The following is a 27,883-nucleotide window of genomic DNA, read 5'->3' as shown; positions in this document are numbered from 1 at the left end:
ACAAAAAGTACTATTGGAAAAAACAAACTACCATAATTAGGTTAGAGGTTTGTAACCATGACCCTTTTCATTTACAAGACAATCCCTGTTCATTTATGTTTTGATGACCGTTGTTTATTTCATTCAAAAATCCACTCCGTTATATTGCATTCACACTTTTACCTTATGCTATATTTACTTTCTTATACTATTGAAGCGATTAATTAATTAGTAACAATATTTTCAGGACATAGGGATTCAGAAAGATCATAGAAGATTACTGGAAAGAATGAATGAAGAACGAAATAATGCATAATAATGGATGAAGGTTTTGAAGGATTGTAGTGAAATTTTATAAGTTGCACATTTTTTTAATAATGTCCTTTGCTTAGCAAAGGACTTTAAAGAAGCTGTGGCGTTTTTTTGGCCTTTTTATTTTGTGTAAATATCTATTTTAGTTTTGAATTATTAGGTTAAAGATGAACTTTCAAAACTGACAATCAAATTAGGTAATTATAGGTTCAAAATAAATATATTTTTCATCTTAATAAAAGTAAATTCGTTCAATGGAATATGTTGGTTTCATGCTTTGTAAAAGATGCCATTTATAAAGGTTATTTTTCAAATATAAATACTTTTTTGGAACACATCAAGATTACAAATCATAGGCTGAAGCAAATAAATTTAGTCCATATTTTTGCGCTTTAATTCTTGTCACATTGTGGGAATTAAAAAGAAAATATATTTTTGTATATCCCCAGTATTTAATAAAATTTACATCTGACAAAAAATTTGTTGCATTCAATAGAAATAGCATTTTTATAAGGTAATGACGTTGGATGCCAAATTAAATGTTCGAAAATAGGTGTTCCAAAAAAAAACAGAATATTTTTTTTGTCACGTACTTAATTTCTCTTAATATTATTCCTTTAAATTAAAAATACATAGTTGTGACTAATTAGGCAAAGCAGACACAAATTTTATCGTAATATTACTACTCCAATCGATATTTTCCGACTTACAAATATTCTCCGCACAATTTTTCTATATTTTTGTATTAAATAAATAAATTATTTATGAAGCAAATGAACAAGCAAGGACATGCTCTTTGGATGAAATTAACTTTAGAAACTAGTTGATAACAGCAACAATTAGCTATAAATCAGCTAAAACAGTATAATGATTCGAACCTACTGTTTTTATCTTATAAAATACCAAATTGCTAAAGATATATTTAAAACAGTTGTGTCATAGGATAAGCGATGTTTTAGCTTCACAATTAAAATTTATAAATGACTCGTTTTTATTTTTATAAATGATTTTTTTATTTTTTTTGCTATCAGAATAACAGAGCAAAACTTCTTTAACTAATCTAGTACAAGAACTTCAACAATTGAAAACCATCTAAGATATTAAATGCCAAAAATGTGTTGAGAAGATTATAGTTGTAACGTTGAGAATTTGAGAATAATTACGATTACAAATGTTCTGATAATTGAATCTACTCCAAATAAACCACGAATTTTATTGTTTAACACAGATACGAATAAAAAAAATTCTTAATGGAAAAAATAAACTAGCATATAAAACTTAAAGGTTTGTTACTATGACCCTTTTCATTTGCTGGACAGTTCCGGTTCATTTATGTTTTGATAACCGTTGTTTATTTCATTCAAAAACCCACTTCGTTATATTCTATTCAGACTTTTACCTTATATTATATTTAGGGTTTTTTTTACTTTATTCAAACTTACGATGACAAATATTTTGGTTTTAAAGAAGCTTATTACTTCCACTTAAAAAACACAGTTTTCCCCTTTTATATAATTTAATTATTTGAAAAAAACTACGTTTTCTAAAGAGTTAAAGAGGCTGAGTTACAAGGTTGAACCTTAAAACGTACAGGGATTAGGAGGCACAGTTGGGGGCTGCCGCCCCCAAACCCTCCGCTTTCGCAGCCTTTAAATAAAAAAAAAGTTTTTTAAACTCAAAATAAGGAGCGACATTAAATCTTAAAACGAAAAGAAATTATTCCGTATATGAAAGAGGCTGTGCCCTCCTCAACGCCTCGCTCTTTACGCTAAGGTTTGACGTTCTCACAACTCTTTTTTTAAACAATAAAAACTTTAGCGTAAAGAGCGAGGCGTTGAGGAGGGCACAGCCCCTTTCATATACGGAATAATTTCTGTTCGTCAACAAATGAAACAAATGTCTTTTCAACAAATGAAAAGACAACTTTTTTCAACTGAAAGTAAAGAGCAAGGTTTAAACTTAAAATGATCAGAAGTTTTTCCGTTACAGTCGCATTCTCAATCCTCGCTCTTTACTCTAATTAAAAAAAAAAACAAGTTTTTTAAACTGAAAGTAAGGAGCGACATTAAAACTTAAAAAGAACAGAAATTATTCCGTATATGAAAGGGGCTGTGCCCTCCTCAACGCCTCGCTCTTCACGCTAAAGTTTGACTTTCTCACAACTCTTTTTTTAAACAATAAAAACTTTAGCGTAAAGAGCGAGGCGTTGAGGAGGGCACAGCCCCTTTCATATACGGAATAATTTCTGTTCGTTTTAAGTTTTAATGTCGCTCCTTACTTTCAGTTTAAAAAACTTGTTTTTTTTATTTAATTTCTGATCGTTTTTTAGTTAATGCAGCTTTTATTTTGGCTCGCCAGCATTGAATAAGTAAGCAAAATTTGCATAAAAAATTTACTTTTCTTTTGCTAAATGCCTCTCTAAATTTGGTTCTGACGTAATTTACAAATTAATTTACGTAACGAACTTCTATATTCGTATATTTTTCTTCTGGCAAAAAATACACAGTTGCAGATTTTTGCAGATATGAGCTTGAAACCTATGTTATAGGGTTTTCTGATACGCTGAATCTGACGGTGTGATTTTCATTAAATTTTTTTCACTTTTAGGGGATGTTTCCCCCTCTTAAAAAAATCAAGTAAATTTTCTCAGGCTCGTAGCCTTTGATGAGTAATACTAAACTTAATAAAATTCATATATTTAGAATCATCATTATAAGCCCATTCTTTTAATGCATTTATTGACTTCAAAGTTTCGTTTTTAAAAGTTTCAATTACTATTGAGCCGTATGGCTTGTTTTTTTATTGTTTTATTTTTGTTACGTATATGAGGGGGTTCTCCCCTTAGTCAATACCACGCTCTTTACGTTAAAAGTAAAAAAATTTTTAATTCACAAACCCCTGAATCACAAAGGCCGTTTAATTAGAATAGATAGCCCCTCCTCCAGCCCCCCCCCCCCCAGAAAAAAATTCATCCTGAAAATTTCTGTATAATTACCAATAAACAAAAAAATATTTAAGCAATGGGCAAAGTTAAAAACATTCAGCCCATACCCAGGGAACAGTGGGGGATTAAGTCATCGTAAAAGACATATTTATTAGATTTTCGACTATGCTGGACAAAATGGCCAGCTCAAAATTTTAATTGGGTGACTTTGAGAAAAAAAATGAGCGTGGGAGGGGGCCTAACTGCCCTCCCATTTTTTTTGGTCACTTAAAAAGGGGACTAGAACTTTTAATTTCCGTTCCAATGAGCCCTCTTACGATATTCTAGGACCACTGGGTCAATACGATTACCCCTGGGAAAAAAAACAAATAAACACGCACCCGTGATCTTTCTTCTGGCAAAAAATGCAAAATTCCACATTTTTGTAGATAGGAGCTTGAAACCTCTACAGTAGGGTTTTCTGGTACGCTAAATATGATGGTGTGAATGTCATTAGGTTTCAGTTACTTCTAGGGGGTCTTTCTCTTTTTTTTAAAAAATCCGACAAATTTTCTCAGGCGCGTAACTTTTGATGAGTACTATTAAACTTGATGAAACTTATATATTTGAAATTAAAATTAAAATCTGATTCTTTTGATGTATCTATTGGTACCAAATTCCGTTTTTTAGAGTTTCGGTTACCATTGAGCCGGGTCGCTCCTTACTTACAGTTCGTTACCACGAACTGTTTGAAAAGCAAGTTATTTAAAAATAATTCAAATTCAACAGCCCTTGTGTTCTATGACTCAATCCTAAAGGAACGAGTCATAGAACGATAACAAAAACTGACTAGCTTAAAGAGCAAGGGTTGAGAAAGGAGCCACTCCACTCATATTTAAAATGGCTCTTGTTTCTCTTAAGCTTAAAACTTGGTTTTATAAATGGAATTTCTGATTGTTTTTCAAATTTTGACAAGAAATCCTTTCCTGCTTTCTGTGTAAAATTTGGCTCAGAAATTTCCCTGAATCTTACCATGAAAAATTATTCCCCCGGAAGGGCTTTATACCACTCAAGGACCCCCTTCCCACCAAAAAATACCACTTCCCATTATAATTTTTTTCCTATTCTGCAATGAGAAATACTATATGTGAACGGTGGGCAAACTGTGTAACTTGTAGTTCCTTCTTCTTGGACTATAAGGGATCATTTCCTCCCCAAAGATAAATTATTGGACCTTTCTACTGTTTAAATCAAATTAATAATGCCAAATTTTGATATGTCATTATATGGGTAAAAAGAGGCGTGGACCAATTGCTAGCTACCCTCCAATTTTTGGTTATTCTCAAAGGTCAGTAATATTTGTGATTCACGATCAAATAAGCCCTCTTCTAATCTTCTAGGTTTGGTTTGCTACAATTGGGCATGGGGAACGAAACATATAAAACCGTATCTCTTCAAGGAAAAAGTACAAAATTCAAGATTTTAGATAGAAAATAGTATTTAAAACTTCAACACTTAGGCTCTCTAATCAGAAAATAATAAAATGAAAAATAAAATCAAAACAGGTGAGAAAACAAGGATTTTGTCAGCCAGTGGCAAACCATGATGACGAAGAAACAAGCAAATATTTCTACAAGGACCTCCCTCAAGCTGTCCTCAGTGCTAAACAAAAAAGAAGGAAGAAAAAAAACAACGAAAATTTAACCTTTCGAAGTTTACCCGACAACGACAAAACAGACACTCAAAGTGTCTATGGATTTGACAGTGGAAGAAGACACAACCATGTATTTTATAAAATAATCTCTTATTTAAAATAAAGTATTTATCGATTCAACGTTTCATGTAATTTTTTTTCTATATGAATCAATACTAGATAGGAATGACACAAAAGGCTAAGTAGAAACAGAGTTGAAGGTATAGAGTGAAAGGATATAAGGATAAAACAATAGCTCCAGAGGGAGCTATTTAGAGGGTTAGAATCACCCTTTTCCAGTGAACAGGGCCATTTAAATCCGTTTTAACAAGAGTCCCACTTGATATGAAACCAGTGATAAACAAAATTTCTTATTTGAACGAAAACCATCAAAAATTTTGAACTAAATGTTTTATACAATCTCTTTCCAGAAAAGGTAATTTATACATAAAGAAAACAAATATATTTACAAATAAAATATCTACTTTTATTTTTGCACATTCTACACCTTCGAATTAGGTATTTATAAATCCTAAGTTGAAAAGACATCCCTTTTTTAAAAAAGGGTTTATCTCTCACTGCCATCTTTATTTCAAAGTACTTACTCTACCACTGAATTCCAGCAGACCCTTAATTATTCAATGCAAATGAACTTTTGCAATTGGTTTCATATTAGCTTACAGAACAAAAACCAGTTTTTTTACATGATGCCTATACGAGCCACATTTCGATAGAGTCGTGGGTTGTTTAGAATTGGCATGTCATCACCTTCGTATTAGCTTAAGAAACAAAACAAGTCTTGTGACGTCAGCTCTTAAACATGCCCCTTTTCGACAAGAATTCATTTTTGTTTCTATGCGGCCATGCCACACAAAAACCTGTTTCAAACATGCCACAAAGCGGCTGATCCTGTTTTCGACCGACCCGACATTTTGTCTATATTTAGTGGGAAATAAAATTTATTTATTCATTCATTCATAGTACTATCTAAGTAAAGAGCGAAGTAGGCTCTGTTTACTGTTTTTTGTCTTATATTTCACCGAAGCTTTTCGTATGGAAGGAGTTATCGTAAGGTCATCGGAGGGGGCTCATTCAACTGGAAGCTAAAAGTTCTAGTGCTCCTGTAGTCAGTCAAAACTGAATACAGGGCATCTGACGAAAATTTTAAAATACCCATTTTGTTCAGCATAGCTGAAACTGTCCAATAACTATGCCTCTGGAGATTTCAACCTCCTATTCCACTATCCTTGGGTCTCGGAGCAAGCCATAAAATTTGCCTGTTATTTACACATAGTATTTGTTATTGGGAAAGGGGGCATGTTTGACCCTTGTCCAAAATGGCTAATGGTATTTTGGTGAAGCCTTCAAGGAATATCGAGACGAATGTTAACCTAAATCGAAACACACTATGTGCATGATGATTATCAGGAATGGCTTAGAGTATAAGATGAAACTTCCAGGGAATAATGAGGGGGATGGTCAGTTGATCAAAAGGCAATATGTACGCGCAGCTACTATTACTACAACTGCATCTACTACTAAGGCGAAAGGTATTAAGGAGAAAATTTTCGGGAAGTATTGAGAGGGAAATTGAACTAGATCCAAAAAGAGGTGCATACAGGTTGCCAAAAATAAACCATCAGCAACATCTTAGGAATGGCTTAGAAAATTACATTGAAGCATTTCAGGGCATGAAACGAGGGATATGATAATTCAGGGACTGTTGAACTAAGTCAGAACAAATTATGTGAATTCAAGTTGACTAAAGTGCGCATCAGCAATATTTCAGGAACATCTGAGAGTATTAAGTTGAAACTTATAGGGTATGTTGTGGGGATTTTGAACTAGCCAAAAGACAATATTTACTTGCTATTACTACTAATACTGCAGCCTCTACTACTGTTTTTACTATTACTGCTGCTACTACTACTGCTACTTCTAAAGCTAATGATATTAAGGAGAAAAATCCACTACTGCTACTACTATTACTACTGCTGCTTTTTCTAAACACAAGGATATTGAAATGAAAAATTTAGGGACTGTTGAACTAAATCAAAACATACTGTGTGCAGACAGGTTGTCAAAAGGAAGTTTTAACAATGTCCCAAGAACTTCTGAAGGAATTGATTTGAAACTTTCAGGGTATGTTGAGAATGATGTTGAAAAAAATAAAAGGTGCTGTGTGCTTACTACTTCTTCTAATGCTGCTTCTGCTAATACGACCATTACTTCTACTGAGACTGAAGCTATTGAGGTGAAGTTTTCTGGGAATATTTTGGAGTATGTTGAACTAAATCAAAACATACTACATGCATGAATGTTTTCAAAAGGGGGTATCATCAATATCTCAGGGGTGGCTAAGGGTATTAATTTGAAAGTTTCAGGGTGTGCTGAAGGGGAAGTTTAACTAAATAAAATGAACTATTTAAATACCACCCCTATTGGTATGATTACTACTATCGCTACGGCTACAGCTATTGTGTTTTGGACTTCAGAAAGGTGTATGAGGTATTAGCCTTACTCCTCTGTGTGGTAGTTTCTGCTTGTTTTGAGTTTGACTTATTTTATAATTTCTCTTTGTCTTAAGTTTCATTTATAAATTGATAGTGATTTATGGTTGTTTTACGCTTAAAAAATTATTTGACTTTATTTTTGCTCATTTCTTGGTTTAATTTAGTTCTTAGCTTTTCTTAGAAAAACTTCTTCTGTGGAATTTTTTTTTTTAATTAATAGTTTACAAAAGACTGCCTGCAAATGATTTTGCTCAATAGAATTTTGTTTTCTGTGTTTTAACAGATACGTGAGACTGACTTGGAGTGGTCAATTTGAGAGTTTACACCATCCGTCATCCATGAGCCCTTTTGTGTGCGTAAAAGAGCTATGTATTAACAAAGGTAAAAGTTAATGGTATTTTATTTAAGTAAATCAGCCTTGGTCCATACTGCTGTGTTTTCCCCACAGTTTATAGAATTAGCAGTATGATCATTCTCTATCTCTCCCATTATAAAAACCCGGACAGGGGTGCGAGTGCTCCGGAGACCGTTTTTGCAGATAGAAACATAGGCGTTATCAGATCTTCTCGCGGGTAGACAAGTCAGATTTCTCTTGGACGCGAAACTTGGCTTCAACGTCGGAACACTAATTTTGAAGAAACTAATTTTAAATTAATTTATTCCAATACATACATGAAAATCGGTAGTTAGTAGTGTAATGTTATTATTAGATGTTTTTAGGAATAAAAAATAGGTTTCGAAGTCTCAAGTTGGTTTCAAAGGCATTTTGAGAAAGTTATTATATTATATATATATATATATATATATATATATATATATATATATATATATATATATATATATATATATATATATATATATATATATATATATATATATATATATATATATATATATATATATATATATATATATATATATATATATATATATATATATATATATATATATATATATATATATATATATATATATATATATATACTACGGAAACTTTACGAAAAAGAAAGTTTTTTTTAAAGAATAGTAAAGGCCATATTAAACTTAAGATCAGTAGAAATAGAAGCCTACAATAATTCAAACTCAAAACGACCAGAAATTATTATTAAAGAATAAAAAAGGAAAGGAGAATAATTGGTATGGCGGTAACACTGCATATAAATTTATATGAATATATATATAGTGGGCTGTAATAATGCAAAAGGTAAATATAACATTGGTTTAAGAATGGAAAGAAAGACAAGGAATAAATTTACGACGATAATCAAGTAAAAAATAAGTATTATTTGAACAATGCCATAAAGCGATGACATTTGATTATGATCTGAGATTATTATCTAAGAAAATAAATATCACGACGTGAAAAAAAATGAGAAACTATCCAGTTGCGGATCCAGAGGGGGGGGCAAGGGTTACCCCCCTATAGTAGTCTAAAGTAGTGTAATTTACCTAATTATCGCAAGTTCCCATTAATTAAACTTGCTCCTAATGCAAGTTTATCGGATCAACCTTTTTTGCGCCCCCCCCCCCCTAAAAAAGTCCTGGATCCACCCCTGAAACCAGCACATCTATTCCACAAGTTATTAGAAAAAGAAAAAATTCCTTATTTTCACAAATTTCATCAACCCCCCCCCACCCAATTTTTTATAAAATCCTACATAGGCCGATCAGTTGAATCCACGTAAATAATAGATTAAGTCATAATTTGTATATAAATTAATTCATACCTGTGAGATGGGACGCTTGCAAACCACTTGGCTGGCTCACCAAGTTTTTTTCTGCTTTCGCAATTACGAATAATGTACTTGGTAACCATTTCTCAGTGATTGAGGATAACAGACTAATCCGCTAAGGCAGAAACAAGTGGGAGGAGCTTTTTGTTCGCACAGAGACCGAAGACCAGAAATTATCTGCAATAAGCTTACTGTCTATAAACTGTGGTTTTCACGAAGCAACAGCCATTTTGGCGTGATCCGTCACGATCCATTCGTCATCTGACGTTTGTTCTTGCCATACGACGCATAGTGTGGGTCGCGCGAATGATCCGGTGTGGCCGCTTTTTCATGACAGAACATAATACAGACCTGTGTGAACGGACGGTTAAAGCTGATTTAAGAAAACGGCTGAAAATGCTGTAGGAGTACTATTCTTGTGGAGTCTTTAAGGCACTCCTTAAGTAAACATCATCATTATTAATAGAAGCGCAGGTACTTCTGGTTCAGGATTATTTTTGTCATACTTGCACAAATCAACTTAGACAATCCTAGCCATAGCACATGTTGTTTTGTCCCTCTTGGCTAATCTAGATAGCCTAGACCTCAACACTCATTTCATAGCCTAACCTAGGGTAAAATTCTACTCTAGTTACATTTATCTGTCTTGGAAAGGGGTTAGGTTGGGAAAATGAAACTTTCAGGGATGCATCTACATGCTAAAGTATGTCCCAGAAAGGTATTTTGAAGTAGGCCTTTTTCCTTTGCCCCCACTCCTCCCTCTAGAGGGTCCTGACCTTTGATGACCCTTTAAAAATATGTTTGTTATAAAAGTGAAACCTTGCAAAATAATGAAACCTTAGGGGGGGGGTGGTAGGGGTAAAGTTTAAACTTACCTCCCATTTACATCAGAAATAAAATTTGCCCCCCCCCCTCCCCTAATGTGCAAATATGTACCCTGAATTGGTATATAGGGTAAGACACCCAGTAGTCGGCCACCTGCCTATTTTCGGACAGAATCTTTTATACTATTTTAATAACTAATTTACAATGAGCTGTTTGTATGTCCAAGCTAGGGCAGAATTGTCACTTGTTAGCAAATTCAAAAATAGGCGGAACTGTACGAGTGAAATTATTTGAATTAGTAACCTACTTGTTCAGAAATTCTTCAGAAATTTTTGATACAAAAATTAAGTTTATAGGTGGTATAATACAGTAATTAGAGTAGTTTAAATGTCAAAAAGTTTTCAAAGTGATTAAAGTGTCCAACTACTGGGTGTCTTACCCTAGGGGTAAAATTCATTTCAGATAAAAATGATTATTATATTTGGAAAGAGCTGAAAAAAAAGGCATCAAGTGGTATATTCACTTTATTTATAATTCAATAATATGATTTGGTAAAAATTTACCTAGATCTGCTTAAAGGAAGTACAACAAAATTGTTTTAAGCTTCACAACTTTGCTGAATCCCAATTGGTAAATTTCTTCATTATTCATAATATTATTGACTTACAAATAAAGTAAACATACCACTCAATGCCTTTTTTTATGCTCTTTTCAAATATAATAGCCAATAATTTTTGTGGGAAATGAATTTTAATGGATAATTTAGTGGGTAATTAGAGTAGTTTAAATGTCAAAAAGTTTTCAAAGTGATTAAAGTGTCCAACTACTGGGTGTCTTACCCTAGGGGTAAAATTCATTTCAGATAAAAATGATTATTATATTTGGAAAGAGCTGAAAAAAAAGGCATCAAGTGGTATATTCACTTTATATATAAGTCAATAATATGATTTGGTAAAAATTTACCTAGATCTGCTTAAAGGAAGTACAACAAAATTGTTTTAAGCTTCACAACTTTGCTGAATCCCAATTGGTAAATTTCTTCATTATTCATAATATTATTGACTTACAAATAAAGTAAACATACCACTCAATGCCTTTTTTTATGCTCTTTTTAAATATAATAGCCTAATAATTTTTGTGGGAAATGCATTTTACCCCACCCCTATATATACCAATTCAAGGTATATATTTGCACATTAGGGGGGTAGAGGTAAATTTTATTTCTGATATAAATGAGAGGTAAGTTTAAACTTTTCCCCCCCCCCCCTATTGTGGAAATATATAGCCTACCCTGAATTGGTATATATAGGGGTGGGGGGTAAAATTCATTTCCAACAAAAGTGATTATTATATTTGGAAAGAGCACAAAAAAAGCTTTGAGTGGTATGTTTACTTTATTTGTAAGTCAGTAATATGAATAACAAAAAATTTACCTCCCAATTTATAAGGTTTTAAAGATATACAAATATGTTTCCTAAATTTTGAAAAAAAAAATTGATATGGCTTAAAACTCTACTCAAATAGCCTAACAGGAATTGCATTGTCAGAGCTAAAGCCAGAGAAAAAGAAACTGATAGCCTAACTGAAAATTAAGGTAAAATGTTATTCTGTCAAAATTTCAATTGGTAGACCTGTCATGCAGGCAAATTTCTGGACCCTCTAGAGGGAGAAGGAGTGGATGTAGGTACTTCAAAATAGTCTACCTTCCCAGGACATACTTTAGCCTGTAGTCCCATCCCTGAAAGTTTCATTTTCCTAGCCAAACCCCTTTCCAAGATAGCTAATGTAGAATTTTACCTAACTAGATTAATTTTACCTAGGGCTTGACTAGAGTTCAGATTACAGAAATTCAAGCCTTAACCCTAATAGTGCAATATTTGGTGATTTTGTTGGAAGGTTTCTTTTGTGAACTAGGTAAACTACTAGATATAGCCTAGTGACAATAACAAAAGAGTAGGCTTAGGTTTTAAGAAAACAATTCACTCTTCATAAGCTATGCAGAATAATTGTAGCTAACATCCCCCCCCCCCCATTTGCAAATATATAGCTAAAACTATATGTTTCCTGTCTGTTCTCCTAATGGGTCTTGGTAAACATTTCACTGTTCATATTATTGACTTGCAAATAGAGCAAACATACCACTCAATGTCTTTTTTTTTGCTCTCTCCAAATATAATAATCACTTTTGCCGCAAATGTGAATTTTATCCCCACCCATATATACATGGGCACCCATACGGGGGGGGGGGTGGCAGCCCTTCCCCCCCCCCCGGTTGAATAATGCTGTCTTGTATTTGTATTGATTTAAAAAACTTTTTCCACAAAATAGCTTTTTCAAAGAAAAGTAAAGAGCTTGATCAAGCCAGAAATAAAGTCAAATAATCTTCCAAGCAAAAAACTACCACAAATCACTATCAACAAATAAATGAAACTCAAAACAAACAGAAATTATAATAAATAACCAAGTCAAATTCAAAACGAGCAAAATTTACATCTCTAGGGCTGACAACCCCCATGCCCTCTCAAGACCAGAACATAACTTAGGCTTTACTGAAAAAAAAACAACACAAAAAAAACAAATCACTGTGGATTGTCAGTTTAATATACCTTTACTGATATTGATTCCTTAAATTAATTTTTTTTTTACTTATTTAAGTAAAAAAAAGTCAAAAACAAATTTAAACATATTTTGTTTTCAGTAAAGCACAAATTATGTTCTGGTCTTGAGTAGGCATGGGGGTTATTTATTATTTAGTATTAGTACCAAAATATGGTAAGCTTTAAAAAGCTTGTCATACTAAACAGCCCTACTAATATTAATTTTTGCTTGTTTCAAGTGTGACTTAGCTATTTATTCTAATTTCTGTTTGATTTGAGTTTCATTTATTTATTGATAGTGATTTGTGGTAGTTTTATGCTTGGACGATTACTTGACTTCATTTCTGCCCATTTTTGGCTTAATGGAGCTCTTTACTTTTCTTTGAAAAACTTACTTTGTGGGAATTTTTTTTTTAGATTGATTTCTGCTTGCTTTTTATTGACATAGTCTTTTTCATCGAAAAAATCATATTTTATATCTTTTCAGTTTTTCAAACAGTTCGTGGTAACGAACTGTAAGTAAGGAGCGACCCGGCTCAATGGTAACCGAAACTCTAGAAAACGGGTTTTTGATATCAATAGATATATCAAAAGAATCAGATTTCAATGTTGATTTCAATTATATAATTTTCATCACGTTTAGTGCTACCCATCAAAAGTTACGCGCCTTAGAAAATTTGGCTGATTTTCAAAAAAAGGGGGAAAGACCCCCTAAAATTTAAAGAACCTTAATGAAAATACAACCATCATATTCAGCTTTTCAGAGAACCCTACTGTAGAGTTTTTAAGCTCCTATCTAAAAAAATGTGGAATTTTCCATTTTTTGCCAGAAGAAAGATCACGGATGCGTGTTTATTTGTTTTTTTTTTTTTTTCCCAGGGGTTATCGTATCGACCCAGTGGTCCTAGAATATCGTGGGAGGGCTCATTGGAACGGAAATTAAAAGTTCTAGTGCTCTTTTAAGTGACCAAAAAAATGGAGGGCAACTAGGCCCCCTCCCATGCTTATTTTTTTCCAAAAGTCACCCGATCAAAATTTTGAGATAGCCATTTTGTTCAGCATGGTTGAAAATATGATAAATATGTCTTTTAGGATGACTTAATCCCCCGAAGTACCCAGAGGGAGGGCTAAAAGTTATGAACTTTATCCAATGTTAACATATAGTATTGGTTATTGAGAAGTATACAGAAGTTTTCATGAGGTTTTTTTTTCATGTTGTGGGAGGGATGGGTGGGTCGGTGGTTATGTTGGATGATCTGTTCACGAAGGAAGTTTTCATGGGGGAAGGGAAATTGCCATGAAGGGGGCGCCGGACTTGCCAGCATTATTTATTGGTTATTGGGAAGTATACAACCATTTTCAGGAAGGATTTTTTCTGGAGGGGGGGGCTAGAGGAGGGGGTTACTCTGGAGAATATTTCCGTGGAGGATGTTTCTTTGGGGTAAGGGACATTTCTATGAAGGGGGCGCCGGATTTCCAAGAATAATTTAAAAAACGATCAGAAATTAAATAAAAAAAAAACAAGTTTTTTCAACTGAAATGTAAGAAGGAATATTAGAACTTAAGACGAACAGAAATTATAACGTATGTGAGGGAGTTCTTCCCCCAAGTCAATACCTCACACTTAACGCTACAGTTTTTTTTTATTGCTTTCAAAAGAGCTATCTATTCTAATTAAAAGGCCTTTGTGATTCAAGGGTTTGTGAATCAGATTTTTTTTTTTTAAATTTTAACTTAAAGTGCGTGGTTTTGACTAAGGGGACAACCCCCTCATATACGTAATAACATATACGTAATAAAATAAAAAAAAAAAATAAAAAGCAATACGGCTCAATAGTAATCAAAACTTGTAAAAACGGAATTTTGATGTCAATAAATGTATCAAAAGAATGTGTTTATAATGCTGATTCTAAATATATAAATTTTATTAAGTTTAGTATTACTCATCAAAGGCTACGAGCCTGAGAAAATTTACTCGATTTTTTAAAGAGGGGGAAACATCCCCTACAAGTGAAAGAATTTTAATGAAAATCACACCGTCAGATTCAGCATATCAGAAAACCCTATTACATAGGTTTCAAGCTCATATCTGCAAAAATCTGCAACTTTGTATTTTTTGCCAGAAGAAAAATATACAAATATAGAAGTTAGTTACATAAGTTAATTTGTAAAGACATCCATTTAGCAAAAGAAAAGTAAAATTTTTATGCAAATAAAAGCTGCATTAACTAAAAACGATCAGAAATTAAATAAAAAAAACAAGTTGTTTAAACTGAAAGTAAGGAGCGACATTAAAACTTAAAACGACCAAAAATTATTCTGTATATGAAAGGGGCTGTCCCCTCCTCAACGCCTCGCTCTTTACGCTAAAGTTTGAGTCTGTCTCACAACTTTATTTTTTAAAACAATAAAAAACTTTAGCGTAAAGAGCAAGGCGTTGAGGAGGGGGCAGCCCCTTTCATATACGGAATAATTTCTGTTTTTTTAAGTTTTAATGTCGCTCCTTACTTTCAGTTTAAAAAACTTGTTTTTTTTATTTAATTTCTATAAGAGTTCATAGTTTGGCTTGCTATTTGTATGTTGGGAGAAACTTTTTCAATGGTTTTTAATCCTGATAAAAATAGTTTTTTTTCGTTCAATTTTATACCTCCTCAACTTGACCTGAAAAAATACAATTTAATATCATTCCCAAAAGATTGTATATATGCTCTTTGATAACCTAGATACACTTACAATCTATTTATTTATTTTAAAATGTAAGAGCAGAAGTAGTAATAGTAGTAGCCCCAAAAGCTTCAATGTAAGTAGTTAAAAAAGTAAAAAAAAGTTTTTACTTATTTAAGTAAAGAAGTCAAAACAAATCTAAACATATTTTGTTTTCAGTAAAACACAATTATGTTCTGGTCTTGAGAAGGCATGGGGTTATTTATTTATTTATTAGTACCAAAATATGGTAAGCTTTAGCAAGTTTGATTTGGCTGTAAATTCTAATTTCTGTTCATTTGAGTTTCATTTATTTATTGATAGTGATTTGTGGTAGTTTTATTCTTTGACAATTACTTGACTTAATTTCTGCCCATTTTTGGCTTAATGGAACTCTTTACTTTTCTTTGAAAAACTTGTTTTGTGGAAAAAGTTTTTTTTAGATTAATTTCTGTTCTTTTGTATTTATATAGTCATTTTCATGAAAAGAAAATTTTTTATATCTTCGGTTTTTTTTATAAGCATCCATGGTTTGGCTTGCTATTAGCATTTTGGAAGAAACTTTTTAACAATTTTTAATTCTGATAAAGATAGTATTTTTTAATTCAATTTTATACCTCCTCAACTTGACCTGAAAAAATACAACTTAATATCATTCCCAAAAGATTGTATATATGCTCTTTGACAACCTAGATACACCTACAATCTATTTATCTATTTAAAATGTAAGAGCAGAAGTAGTAATAGTAGTAGCCCCCAAAGCTTCAACTTAATACCCCCAGTTATTCTTGTTATATTGTGAAGTGTCTTCTTGGCAACCACAAAAACAATGCCTTTTGATTTAGTTTTAAAGTAGCGTTTAGTTCTAAAGCATAATGGGCCAATTGCATAATTGTGGAGGGTTGACATAACCAATGTCCCTAGAGACATAGTTGCTGGACCATAGCTGGACAAACAAAAAATTGTTTGTCTCAAAATTTTGACTGGATGCGTTTGGGAAATAAATTCACACAGGAAACAGGCTGATTGCCCTCCAATCTCTTTTACTTTTAAAAAGGATACTAGAACTTTTAATTTTGAATTGAATTACCATCTTTAAATGTTTCAGCAATATCTCTGGCTATTATAGAGTGATACTGCCTATGATATTTCTTATTTGCCTTTTTGAAAATCTGTATGTATACAGTTTTTTTGTTTAATTGGAATGTCCCCTAAACACTTCCTAGAAGTTTCACCTTGATATTCTTAGCATCATTAGTGACAGTAACTGTAGTTGTAGCATTAAAAGTATACACATAGTGCCTTCTGTGTAGTTCAAAATCCCCCACAACTTACTCTTAAAGGTTTAACTTAATAATATAAGTTGTTCTTGAGATATTGCTTTGTCAGCTTTTTGAAAGTCCACATGCTCATAGTTTGTTTTGATTTAGATCAACGTCTGCCTAAGTGTTTCTTATATTTGATTACTGAAGACATTGTTATATTTTGTTTTGACTATTGGTTACAAAATGGCTATCTCACAATTTTGATTGAATGTGTTTGGGAAGAATCATTGTCAGAAAAAGCAACCATGATATTTGGAGATAGTATAAAATAAGGAATCCAATGGTACTACTTTTATTTTTCTAGCATGTTTCATTCAGAATTGACCTAACCACTATAAATTTACTGTTTTCCAGCATAATGGTTGCTACAATGACAATTGTATCCCAGCTGCTCCCTGTAGTGAGGTTATATAAAGATAGAACCCATAAGCTGTATACTATAGTTTTTTTTTTGTTTTTTTTTGCAAATTGGTTTTTTCTTGCAAGTTTTTTGCAAATTTCTTTTTTTTTGGCAAATACCACTAATCAAGAGAATCTTGATTTTTTTTTGCTAGTCTAGGGCTATATCTAGTTTAGTTGGGAGGGGGGGTGGGCTTGTCACAGTAGTGACCATTATATTTGGAAATAATTTGGAATGAATTACTATTAATATTTTGTTATTATAGACTATTGTTTCCATCAAAATTGTTGATGTTATCACTCTGTTATCACTTTCTCTTGATATAGCCTACTAATATCTGCCCTTGCAAATTCCACTTTGAGCACTTACAGCTACATTCTGTTCCTTATTTTTGCTAGTAAAACTAAGACAATGACACTCTATTTGCAGTGGCATTAGTTAAGGGGAAAGAGCATTGCCCCTTAGATTTAGAAAAAACACCTTTTTGCTAATTTTCATGGAAAAATGCCCTTTTTGGCATTTTTATTGATAAAGGTGGCAAATTTGCCCCCCCTACAGATTTTTGAAAATTACATCCCCCCCCCCCAAAAAAAAAAATTGAAAAGACATCACTGACTATTTGATTTAAAATATAATGCTAATTTAAATATCACTGCCATCTACTTCATATGCATATGTGGTACTTGTATGATATAGTCCCAACTACTCAAGTTGTTCATCCATTGATGCATTGTAGAACTGTTTTTTTTTGTTGTTAGTTTCTTTCAGCTTAGTGTGAGACAAGACAAAGAGAAGTGACAAAATAGATAGGAAATATATAATTTGGGCTTTATATTTGCACATTAGGAGGGGGGGTAAAGTATTTGGACAGTGTGAAGTTAGAAAACAATTCCTACTTCATAATATGCACAAGAATAGTGCCTGACAAATTAAGCATGCAGACCCACTATACTTTACCCCACCTCCCTAATGTGCAAGTATATAACCCAAATTTGTTTCTAAAGTATTATATTTTTATCATACTTAGGTATATTTTATTAGGATTGAGCGTCAGAGAAACAGGTTCTACTTAGATGAGGAATATAAGGTTGGGGCTATATCTTACAAATACTGCATGTATTTATGAAACAAAATCTAATAAAGTTAACAATTCATAGATCTTTTAATTTTGTTATTTTTTAAATGTTGTCAATGTGCAGTGATAATGGTAGTGATTATTATATTTGAAAAGAGTATTTACCATATACAGGCCAATATTAAAATATGAGTTGTGAAAAATCTGAAATGCTATCCAAGTAACCTCTTAGCTGTATAATTGACAAAAATTAAGTATTAGAAACATCTTTAAAAATAGCATAAATCTTATGTCTGGTGGTAAAGATTTTTCTTTTAGTATTAAGTTTCACTTAGTATGAAAGATCTGGAAACGTTCAGTTTTGGCTTGTACACATAAAGCTATGTCACACTTTTCAAACTCAAAGTTGTATAACTTGATTTGCACTCTACCATGACTCTGTTTCACAGATTCCCTTGGCTATTGATCCTATCTTACCGAGTTTAATTGGATTGTCAAATTCTATTGCAGCTACAGATTGGACTGACCCTCTTTTATGTCTGCTGAAGGTCTCCTATTTGGGTTGAAGCATTGCATGAGCAGATGCATAGAGTCCTGCAGCAACTTCAGACCAAAAGAATTGTAATATCATCTTTTTTTGAAGTTAATGCTCCAACATTTGAACTGAAAAGTAGCAAGCTATTACAGGTGGCCATACCTATTATCCACCAAAATGCCATTTTTGTGTAATTCAGCATTCAAAGTTGTGTTTGACACATCTCTTCTTAGTCAAGTCCTCCCTTATGGTGGTTGTACCCATAAGCAATTACTGGCCCTGAAACTTCAGCCCATGACTTGTCTTTGTCATTATTGGCTGCAATTATCATTTGGCTTAATTTCCATATACGTTTAAGCTAAGAACACAGTAAAAAAATGTCAAGTTATTTGACAACAGTAATGAGAGAATGAATATTGGTTCTTTGATTGGTTATCTTTCCTGTTTATTTAGTTTGTTATCTGAAAGGAGAGGGTAACTCATCAATGGTGCTTTGTTCAGCATTCAAAAAGGTAATCAGCATTCAAGAAATGGTTTTAGAAGATTTCAGACCTATTTATCAACATTTAATTGGACTAATTTTTGGTCAATTTTTCGAAATGAAAGCAATATGTAGCTTGTCTCAATCATGCTTTAAACCCACCTGTGAACTATCAAAAACAGTGAAAATAAAAGACTTATAACTTTATTAGATTAAATTGTAGTAAATTTATGCATGTGGTATAGATGACTGTGAAATATGAACTGAGTTTTACTTTAAATTACCTTAAATCCCATTTTCCAGTGAAATAATAAAAAAAATCCTGCATTATATTTTAATATGTGTTTATCTTAATTCTGATAGGTCAAAAATTGGGTACAATGTGTTTCTTCAAGAGTCCCTTGAAGGGCTAAAGTAGAATCAACAAGGGTAAAGACTAGTATGTTTGGAAAGAGCATGTAAAGGCACAGCCATTGGTATGTTCACTTTTTAGCTTGCAAATTAATTCGAGCATTGAAAAATTAACTATTATTCCCCCAGATGAGGCCAACTGCAAGACTGATACACTCTTTCCCAATTTGGAAGGCACATGGCTCTATACTAAGGCAGCACTAAAGGGGGGGGGGGAGAATTTCCTAAACATATAAAAAGAATGCTAGGGTCATCGTTTTCCTGTTTTACAATGAGGGCTCTTCAAGAATTTTTACAGGATATACAGGAACCCCCACTTACCCACAGAAAGATCCAATGACCTTCCTCAGTTGTTAAATATCAATGCCCCACTTTCCATAAGTTTGTGCATCCTCAAATAAATTAACTCAGGTAAGTGAAGCTTAAAGGTAAATGTATACATGAACCATTTATTTTGTATGCCAGTGGTGTCAGTAGGGGGGGGGGCCAAGGGGATAAAAGACTTTTTTCAGTATTCTCTTTGAAAAGTGTTTTTTTAAGTATTATCATTGAAAAAACAACGAATTTGTCCCCTCCCCTCTAGATTTTGAAAAATATATTATTGATTCCCCCCCGCCCTCCTCCTCTACAATTTCATGAATTAATGCTGTTGTGGACCTCATGTATTTTTAGGAATGAATGTGCAACAGTGTGGTTATTATGACCTCTATAACTGGGAGGAGAAATATATAACTTTTGAGTAATTTGGAATCTATTAGATATCTCAGAATTTCTGGTCAATGGTATTTTGGCCTTTTCAAGGCCAAAACTTCTGTTTTACACCAGGATATGGTAGAACCATGAGTGAATGGTACACCATGACATGAGAACATTCAGTTTCTGTTCAAATGAGTTCTTGCCTGATTTTCTGAGTTACCTGGTTTGATTCAGTCAACCTTAAAAAAAACCTTAAACTTTTTGTTACCCTTAATATGTACCTGCACTCAGTGTTTTAATTCCACATTCTATGGCTGTAAAGAAAATGTGGTGATGAAAGGTTTAAATCATCAATACAATTTGCATATTAAATGAGTACTCTACTATCTGAGCTAAAATATCACTTCTCATTATTCTGAAGTGAGATCAATAATATAACTAGTCTTGGTTCCATGTAACGCTGTTCATTGGCTACTTCATTTATTATCCAGTGGAGTTAATATTTACTTCAGTAATTTCCCTAATACCTTTCTCAAGAGTGACTAGCTAGTTTTCTAACCCTCTCCATTCCAGAAATTGCACCCAAAAGAGGCCTTTTTGATGCCTTATAGTACTCAAACATGGAAGTATCAGGACTGATCTAGAAAAAGTAAATAGCATTTAATAATAGATTTTGTATATTTGATTATTATAAAATGATCCCATTGGTAAAAAGGAAACACACTAGTGCTAACCTTGCAGCAGTGGGACTCTCTGTGTTTTTCAAAATGTTTAACTGTACATCTCCAGTTTAAAGATTTCAACAATGGCAATTTCACTGTTTTATTTTATTCAAAAATTGTGCCATTTTCAAGGGGTCTCATGCATATTTTTGGAATACCAAAAACTGATTTTTATTATTATAAATTAATGTTCAGTTGAATCTGAATGAAAGTTATCATTTACAAGTTACAGTCAATTGGAATATTTTAGACAGTTTCCCTGAAAAACATGTCTTCAATATTTGTTAATATGGGGTGTGGTTTGCACTTCACTAGGGTGTAGCTGCTGCTTATATCCATGGTGTATCCCACCTTTAATGTGATAGCTGCTTTGCACCGATGCCTAGTTTAGCTTGTTAGTGCTTGTAAAGACTTGACCCTTTTGACTTTGTTTAGTGCAGTATTCATGCCAGTCATAATCGAAAAATCGATGATTTTCGAACTTTGTTCACTTCGATACGTAGTGGTGCCATCTACATTCGTCACTATTTCGTTTTGGAATCCTAAAAAGACCACCAGATGGCAATTTTGTGACGTTGCCAGAAACCATCTACAGACGCACATGCAGAGGCAAGAGGAATTAGTGGCATTTTATCCCAGTGCTTGTTTCAGATCTGTCGACCAGATTAAAAACTAAAAAGGAAGTTAGGCTACAGTCACTCATAAAAATAAACTGTCAAATGCACTATGAAATCCGACCGACTCTTACTCCTTGGGATGCTGATGTGGCTGTTTCTGCTGATTCCAGTGAAACTCCTCCTGTTTTATGTCCTGAACTCCTGTCTGCCAAATTGCAACTTTCCTCTGTTCTCATAAGATAAGATAAGATTCATTGCTGAAAAACGGCTATCACAAGCCTAAAAGGGCCAAATTCGCCTTCAGCGTCAAATAAAACAAAAAAAAAGAACAACAAAAACAAACAATTAAACAACAACAGAAAATTATAAAAGGGTCAGTGTCAAATACGTAAAAATGTTAAGAACAAAAACAAAATAAACTCATAAAATTAGAAGGCCAATGTCAAGTCAGCAAAAATGCCAAAAAAACCGAAAACTCATAAAATTAACAAGGGGATAAAAAGATTAAAACAAAAACATAAGTTAGTTAGTGACTAAAAAACATAAATAAAAAAACATCCAAGTTTGCAAAATGGGCACTTAAATTAAAAATTATGAGGTAAAAAGTGAGTGAGAAGGGGGGGCGGCGGCTGCAGAGATTCACTGATTGAAAATGTCAACTATGGAAGGGATAAAAGTTCTTCTATATCTTTCAGTGCAAACTCTTATTTGGGCAAGAAGGGGGATTTTTTGTTGACACAGAACACGAGAGGTGGGGTAAAAGGGGTGAATATTGACCAGGGAAAATGGGAGTTGTTCAAGGGTTATCAAGGGCGTTGTTAGCAAACGCAAGGTAATTTTTGCTCTCCTTTCCTTAAGGGTGACAAGATTAACTCTCCTAAGAAGAGAAATATGAGGTACTTCACCCTCAAATGACCAATGACCAATGCCTGCTCTGTGACTGACAAGATGGACAAACTAGAAGTCTTCTTATGAGAATCCAGTGTACCAATAGCAATTGTAACTGAACGTTTTGATATCACAAACGATACTGGACATACCAAAGGCTACACTTGTTTTTTTAACACCCACCATGATAGAGGCCTAAGCTGCAGAGGTGGTGGTGTTGGATTGTATTTTCATAATGACCTCCCATCCAAACTGCTAAGTGCCCCCAGTGACTCTTGCCATAAGATAGTCTGGGGTGAATGTAAGTCTTCCCAACTGCCAAAGAAGCTTTTTTGTTTGATAGTGACATCTGTCTATTATCCTGAAGGTGCCCAAAACAGAAAGGAGCTTGTGATTTACTTGCAATCCTGCCTTGATAAGTTTTGGTGTGCATATGCAGCTCCTGCCTTTATTGTTGGGGGTGACTTCTACCAGACCAACAAACAGTGGCTATCCAGTACGCTTGATCTGATGCAAGTTGTGAACATTCCCACCCATCAAAATGGCAGTACCTTAGACCTGATATTTACCAAAGTCAGTGAACTTTACCATCCTCCCCTCTCAATGGGTCCATTGCAAACCGCCAATCATTTTGTAATCCATTACAAGCAAAGAACAACATGCCAAAACTGAAAAGAAGCAAAGTGACAGTTTGTCCACTGAACCGGGACTCTATATGTGCCTTTGGTCAGTGGATTGGTAATTGCTCATTCAAAGAAATAGGCTCAATCACTGACTTGAACCTTAAGGTTGAAACACTCAACTCCCTGCTGCTCAAAAAGTTCCGTCAATTTTTCCCAACTAAAGTAGTGCCAGTTTTTGAATCTGATAAGCCATGGATCACAGAAGACCTGAAGTAACTGATCAAACTTAAATGCCAGCTACATAGTTCAGGTTGTATTTCAGCTGCAAAAGAGCTACGGAACCGCATTGTCAGTGTCAGTAGACATGCTAAAAAGAAGTATGTTATTGAGAAAATTGCCGCCATGCTTGATAGTGATTTGCGTAAGTGGCATTCGGCAGTCAAAAAGATGACCAGAAAATCTGTTAGTAGTGAACTACGGATGCTGAAAACAGATGGGACTTTGATATCAGCACAAGAAGTCAATTCTTTCTTTACTGATATCTGTACCACATATCCATCATTGAGTGAAGTTGAGTTAAATACTCTGATAGAAGACTGCAAATGCAATAAAATCAAGCAAGTTACAAGTATACAAAAACTGCAAAATAACTGTGCTTCCTATCCTGGCAAGTTGTCAGTAAAACTTTTGCGTGAATACGCTATATTTCTTGCAAAACCTCTGTATTTGGTCATTTATCAGTGCTTCAATGATCAGTCCTTCCCCCTGCCTTGGAAACAAGTTTATGTATGCGTAATTCCAAAGGTGAAGCACCCCACAAGCTGTGATCAGTTAAGACCCATTTCAATTACACCAAACCTTGCCAAAGTCACTGAGTCATTTAATTACCATGAACTTATGTTGCAAGTCGCAGATTCACTTGACCCATACCAATATGAGTGTTTAAAAGGGTGTAGTACCACCGTGTATTTAGTTAGGCTTTATCACCTGATTGTACAATAGCTCGAATCTGGAGTCACTTCTATTGATTTGCTACTCTTTGATTTGATTTGGAAAGCATTTGATTTGATTAAGCACCTTGTGGCTGCTATGAATCTTAAAAGAATGGGCGCACATAAACATATCTTACTGTGTTATTGATTTCCTTTGTTCCTGGTACCAATGAGTCTAAGCCCTCTTTCCTTTTGATCTCGACTCTGACTGGGAAGAGATTACATGTGGAGCTCTTCATGGCAATTAATTATGTTATGGACAACATGGATGATTAATTCAGATACGTTGACAATCTATCTGTGCTGCTTAAGTTCACAGTAGATACAACCCAAACTATGCCCCAATTCAGCCCTGATCTTTTAACAGAATTCAAAGAAGAATGTAGTACAAATGGTCTGCAGATCAATGAAAACAAAACCAAAACCATAAGATTTAATCTGCAGGAATAAGATCTTGTTTGCCAAACTCCCTGGTTTCCGCTTGTATCATCAGCTACAGTAATGGGAGCTAATTTCAGTGCTGATTGCTCATTTAGTGCTCATGTTCAAGGGCTAGTCCAGAAAAGCAACTGTGCATTACATTCTTTGATTTCAATGCGCTGCTTGGGTTTCCCAGTAAATCAGCTGAAAACAGCATATCTCACATACATACGTCCCATATTAGAATATACATGTCCTGTTTTGGGGGCCTCAAATTCATAATATTGAATATCTAAGTGATTATGTGGAAGAAGTCCAAAAAAGAGCAGTTAAAGTCATCATTGGAGAAAAATTAGTTGATTATAAGTCTGCTCTTGATCTTTAAAGATTGAAACTCTTAGAGATTGTAGCTTTCAGTTGATAATGCGTTTTGGGCAATTTCTTCTTGCTATCCCCAAGCACCAACATTTTCTAGCCCCTGCTCCCAACTCAGTAGTTAATACCAGAAAGAAGAACAAATTAGTGCCAGTGCCTTGCAGAACTAATTGATTTAACAATTCATTCGTGCCGTTTTTTTACCACTGCCTATAACAAAATGCCTTAGGACTAGGTTTCTAAATGACAGTGACAGTTAGTTTGTGATTATTATCTATGACTATGAAACCTCTCTTTAAATAAACTATTTCTGATTTCTGTCTAGCAATGCATGTGCTGCATTAAACTGAAAAAATTGGTCAATTTAAGGGTACCCATTATATCGTATTTGTCATACGAGCTTGCAGGAATCCAAATGGAGTCTTCAAGAAAATTCTTTTCTGAAATCACTAATCATTGTATATTTACTTACATTTGAGTAAAAAGAAGTGCACAGACCATTTTTCAGGTTAGGCCACCGAAGAGCAGAATACAATGTCAATAGTGAAATTGTGGCCCATCAGTCATCTTTACAAATGCATAGTTTTTCGCCATCTCTAACAACAAAGAGCATTGTTGACCTATATAGGTCACTTCAAATTGCCACAATTTTTTGATGCAAAGTTGCCTCAACATTGGGTGGCTTTTCCTGAAAATAAAGCAATACAGAGAATTGCTACCTACAAAACAAGAATATAATACATGAGACATATTAAGAAGTAAGCTTTTATACTATGTGACCTACTCATTTTTAGTCTTAATGCCATCTTTTTGGTCAAAGCTGAGACTGTCACTATTGCCTTAAAAATAGGTATAAAATCATGTGAAACCGGATCCAAAATAAACTTTCAACCAATCAATCAATTTAATTAGAGGAAACAAAAAAAAAACAACTACATAGCTATAGACCCATACAAAGGCTCTTTGGCCTGTGAGAGTGGGAGACTAAACATTACATTAAATAATAGCACTAAAATCAAACAGAAGGACAAGAAAAAAACATAAAAGAAATAAAGCAGAAAAAAATACCATGTACATCAAAATAAATGGGTTAAACGAATTGAAAAGGAACTATAGAGGAGAAATAGAGAAGAGAGGAGAGAACTAACTCTGGCAATAGGAGGTGGTCAGTCAGCTCTTTTTTAAATTGTCCATAAGAATGACATAACCAAATTTTAACATGTAGGGAATTCCATATCAAGGCACAACATAAAACTGGATTAAAATATGATCTTATGGGTTTAGTTTTATGAATGAAAATATCGATTTCATTTCTGAGAGAAAAAGAAACACAAGATTTCTTTCATAGTTCAGAATTTAAAAGATATTATTGTTTGAAGAATTTAGAGAAAATTCCATGAAAATACTTAAAAATGAAACAAGAGGAAAGAAAGATGTATGTGGATTGACCATCCAATAAGTTAATACTGACCTGGCCTGTCACCTGAGATACCAATTTAATTTTTCTGTCGTATATTTTGAAAGCAGGGAGGTAAAAGAAGAGAATGTTGATAGCCATACTGTTAAACAGTAGTACATGTAAGGTTGAATGAGAGAGTGAAAGATGACCTTTATTATTGAGCCAGGGAAGCAATGACGAATCTTCCAAAGAACTTCTAGATTTCTGGAGAGCATAAGCTTGACAAGGGCACAATGATGTTTAAAAGAAAGATTTTTGTCCTATAAAATACCCAGGAATTGAACATTTCTATCAGGGGATCAAGTTATATCACCATGAGTGGTAGAAATACTTTGAACCAAAGGACAAGAAGTACCTGATCTGGAAAAGACAAGTAGACTAGATTTAGATGGATTTAGGGCAAGGCAATAAGCATCAAACCAAGCAAAGATTCTTTCTACTACAGAATAGATTTTCATGATAAGGGAATATCCCTTAATCTCTGAACACCCGAGAGTACTATCATCTGCAAATGCAAATAGCGCCAGGTCTTGAGCTTTCTTACGAGGTGGGGCAAAATTATGGTCGCAAATACTACAGTAACTTCGTTTAGTTTGTTCAGATACAGCAATAGAAAGATCATCGATGAATTTAAGGAATAAAACAGGTCTTAGGAGAGGCCCTTGAGGGACGCCAAAATCAACACAGAGTTGATCTTGAAGCTGTGGGTCAATACTGATAGATCTTTCAGACAAATAAGTTTCAAATCAATGATAACTGTTTCCAAGTATCCCTATGTGTTCCATTTTGGAGAAAATGCTCTCACATTAAAAAAAAAAATGCACTATGGATAGTAAAAAATGCACTTGTTATTGACTAAATGGGACAAAAAGTAAACTGCCTATTTAAAAGTCCCTTTTCACTTGCCCAACTTTTGGGCCCATTTTAGTAAAATAAAAATGCAAAATTTGCTTTAATGTTGTTTGATCTCTTTTGTTGCTTAAAAAAGTGACTATAGTCACATATATCTATTCAAATGATCCATCAACTGTTGTTCTGCAATCACTGGTTGGATTTTATTCAGAATGTATCAAATTATGCTTAAAACCCCTGTCGGTTTTTATTTGGGGGCGGGGAGTGGAGGAAATTATAAATCCTGGTTAAAGGGGGTGAGAGGATTAAAGCTCCCAATTATTGGCCAATCAGTATTTGCTCTGCTGTGGGGGAAATCCTAGAAGGCATTGTAATTGCTGCCGTTCTCAAACATTTGGCCATAAATAACCTTCTATCAAAACACCAACATGGATTCTGACAAGGTAGATCAGTTGAAACAAATCTGATTGACTCATATAATTACATAACTGAGCTCCATGACCAAGGTCTCCCAGTTGATATGGTTCTGCTAGACTTTGCTCGAGCCTTTGATAGTCTGTCATCAAAGGCTCTAGTTGAAACTATGGAAATTGGTATTGAAGAGGGTGGGGTGGACTAGATTATGTCTGGTGGATTTGAAGGGAAAAAAGCAGCAGGTCAAAGTTTTTGGTGAAGGTGGCGCAGCTTTCTATTCTGAAATAGCAGATGTCTTAAGTGGTGTACCTCAAGGAACT

General features: G+C 33.8%; 1 protein-coding gene across 2 annotated transcripts in view; it reads left to right on the top strand.

The window, feature by feature from the left end:
* Window positions 1-9,525: 9,525 nt before the first annotated feature.
* The window catches only part of LOC148949424 (leucine-rich repeat flightless-interacting protein 2), an 80,816-nt gene continuing 62,458 nt past the window's right edge, over window positions 9,526-27,883 (top strand). Inside the window, exon 1 of one of the 2 annotated variants that reach the window (XM_089093452.1) lies at window positions 9,526-9,627. The gene's annotated coding sequence lies outside the window, so the exon portion shown is untranslated. The remainder of the gene's footprint in view (window positions 9,628-27,883) is intronic. The other variant, XM_089093453.1, reaches the window with a different exon arrangement.

This window comes from Artemia sp. Qi Xiang Cuo, chromosome 8, assembly GCF_049724085.1.
Source record: "Artemia sp. Qi Xiang Cuo chromosome 8, ASM4972408v1, whole genome shotgun sequence".
NCBI classification, from domain to species: domain Eukaryota; kingdom Metazoa; phylum Arthropoda; class Branchiopoda; order Anostraca; family Artemiidae; genus Artemia; species Artemia sp. Qi Xiang Cuo.
The sequence above is the reverse complement of the archived record's forward strand: the minus strand, read 5'-3'. Positions and strand labels throughout refer to the sequence as shown.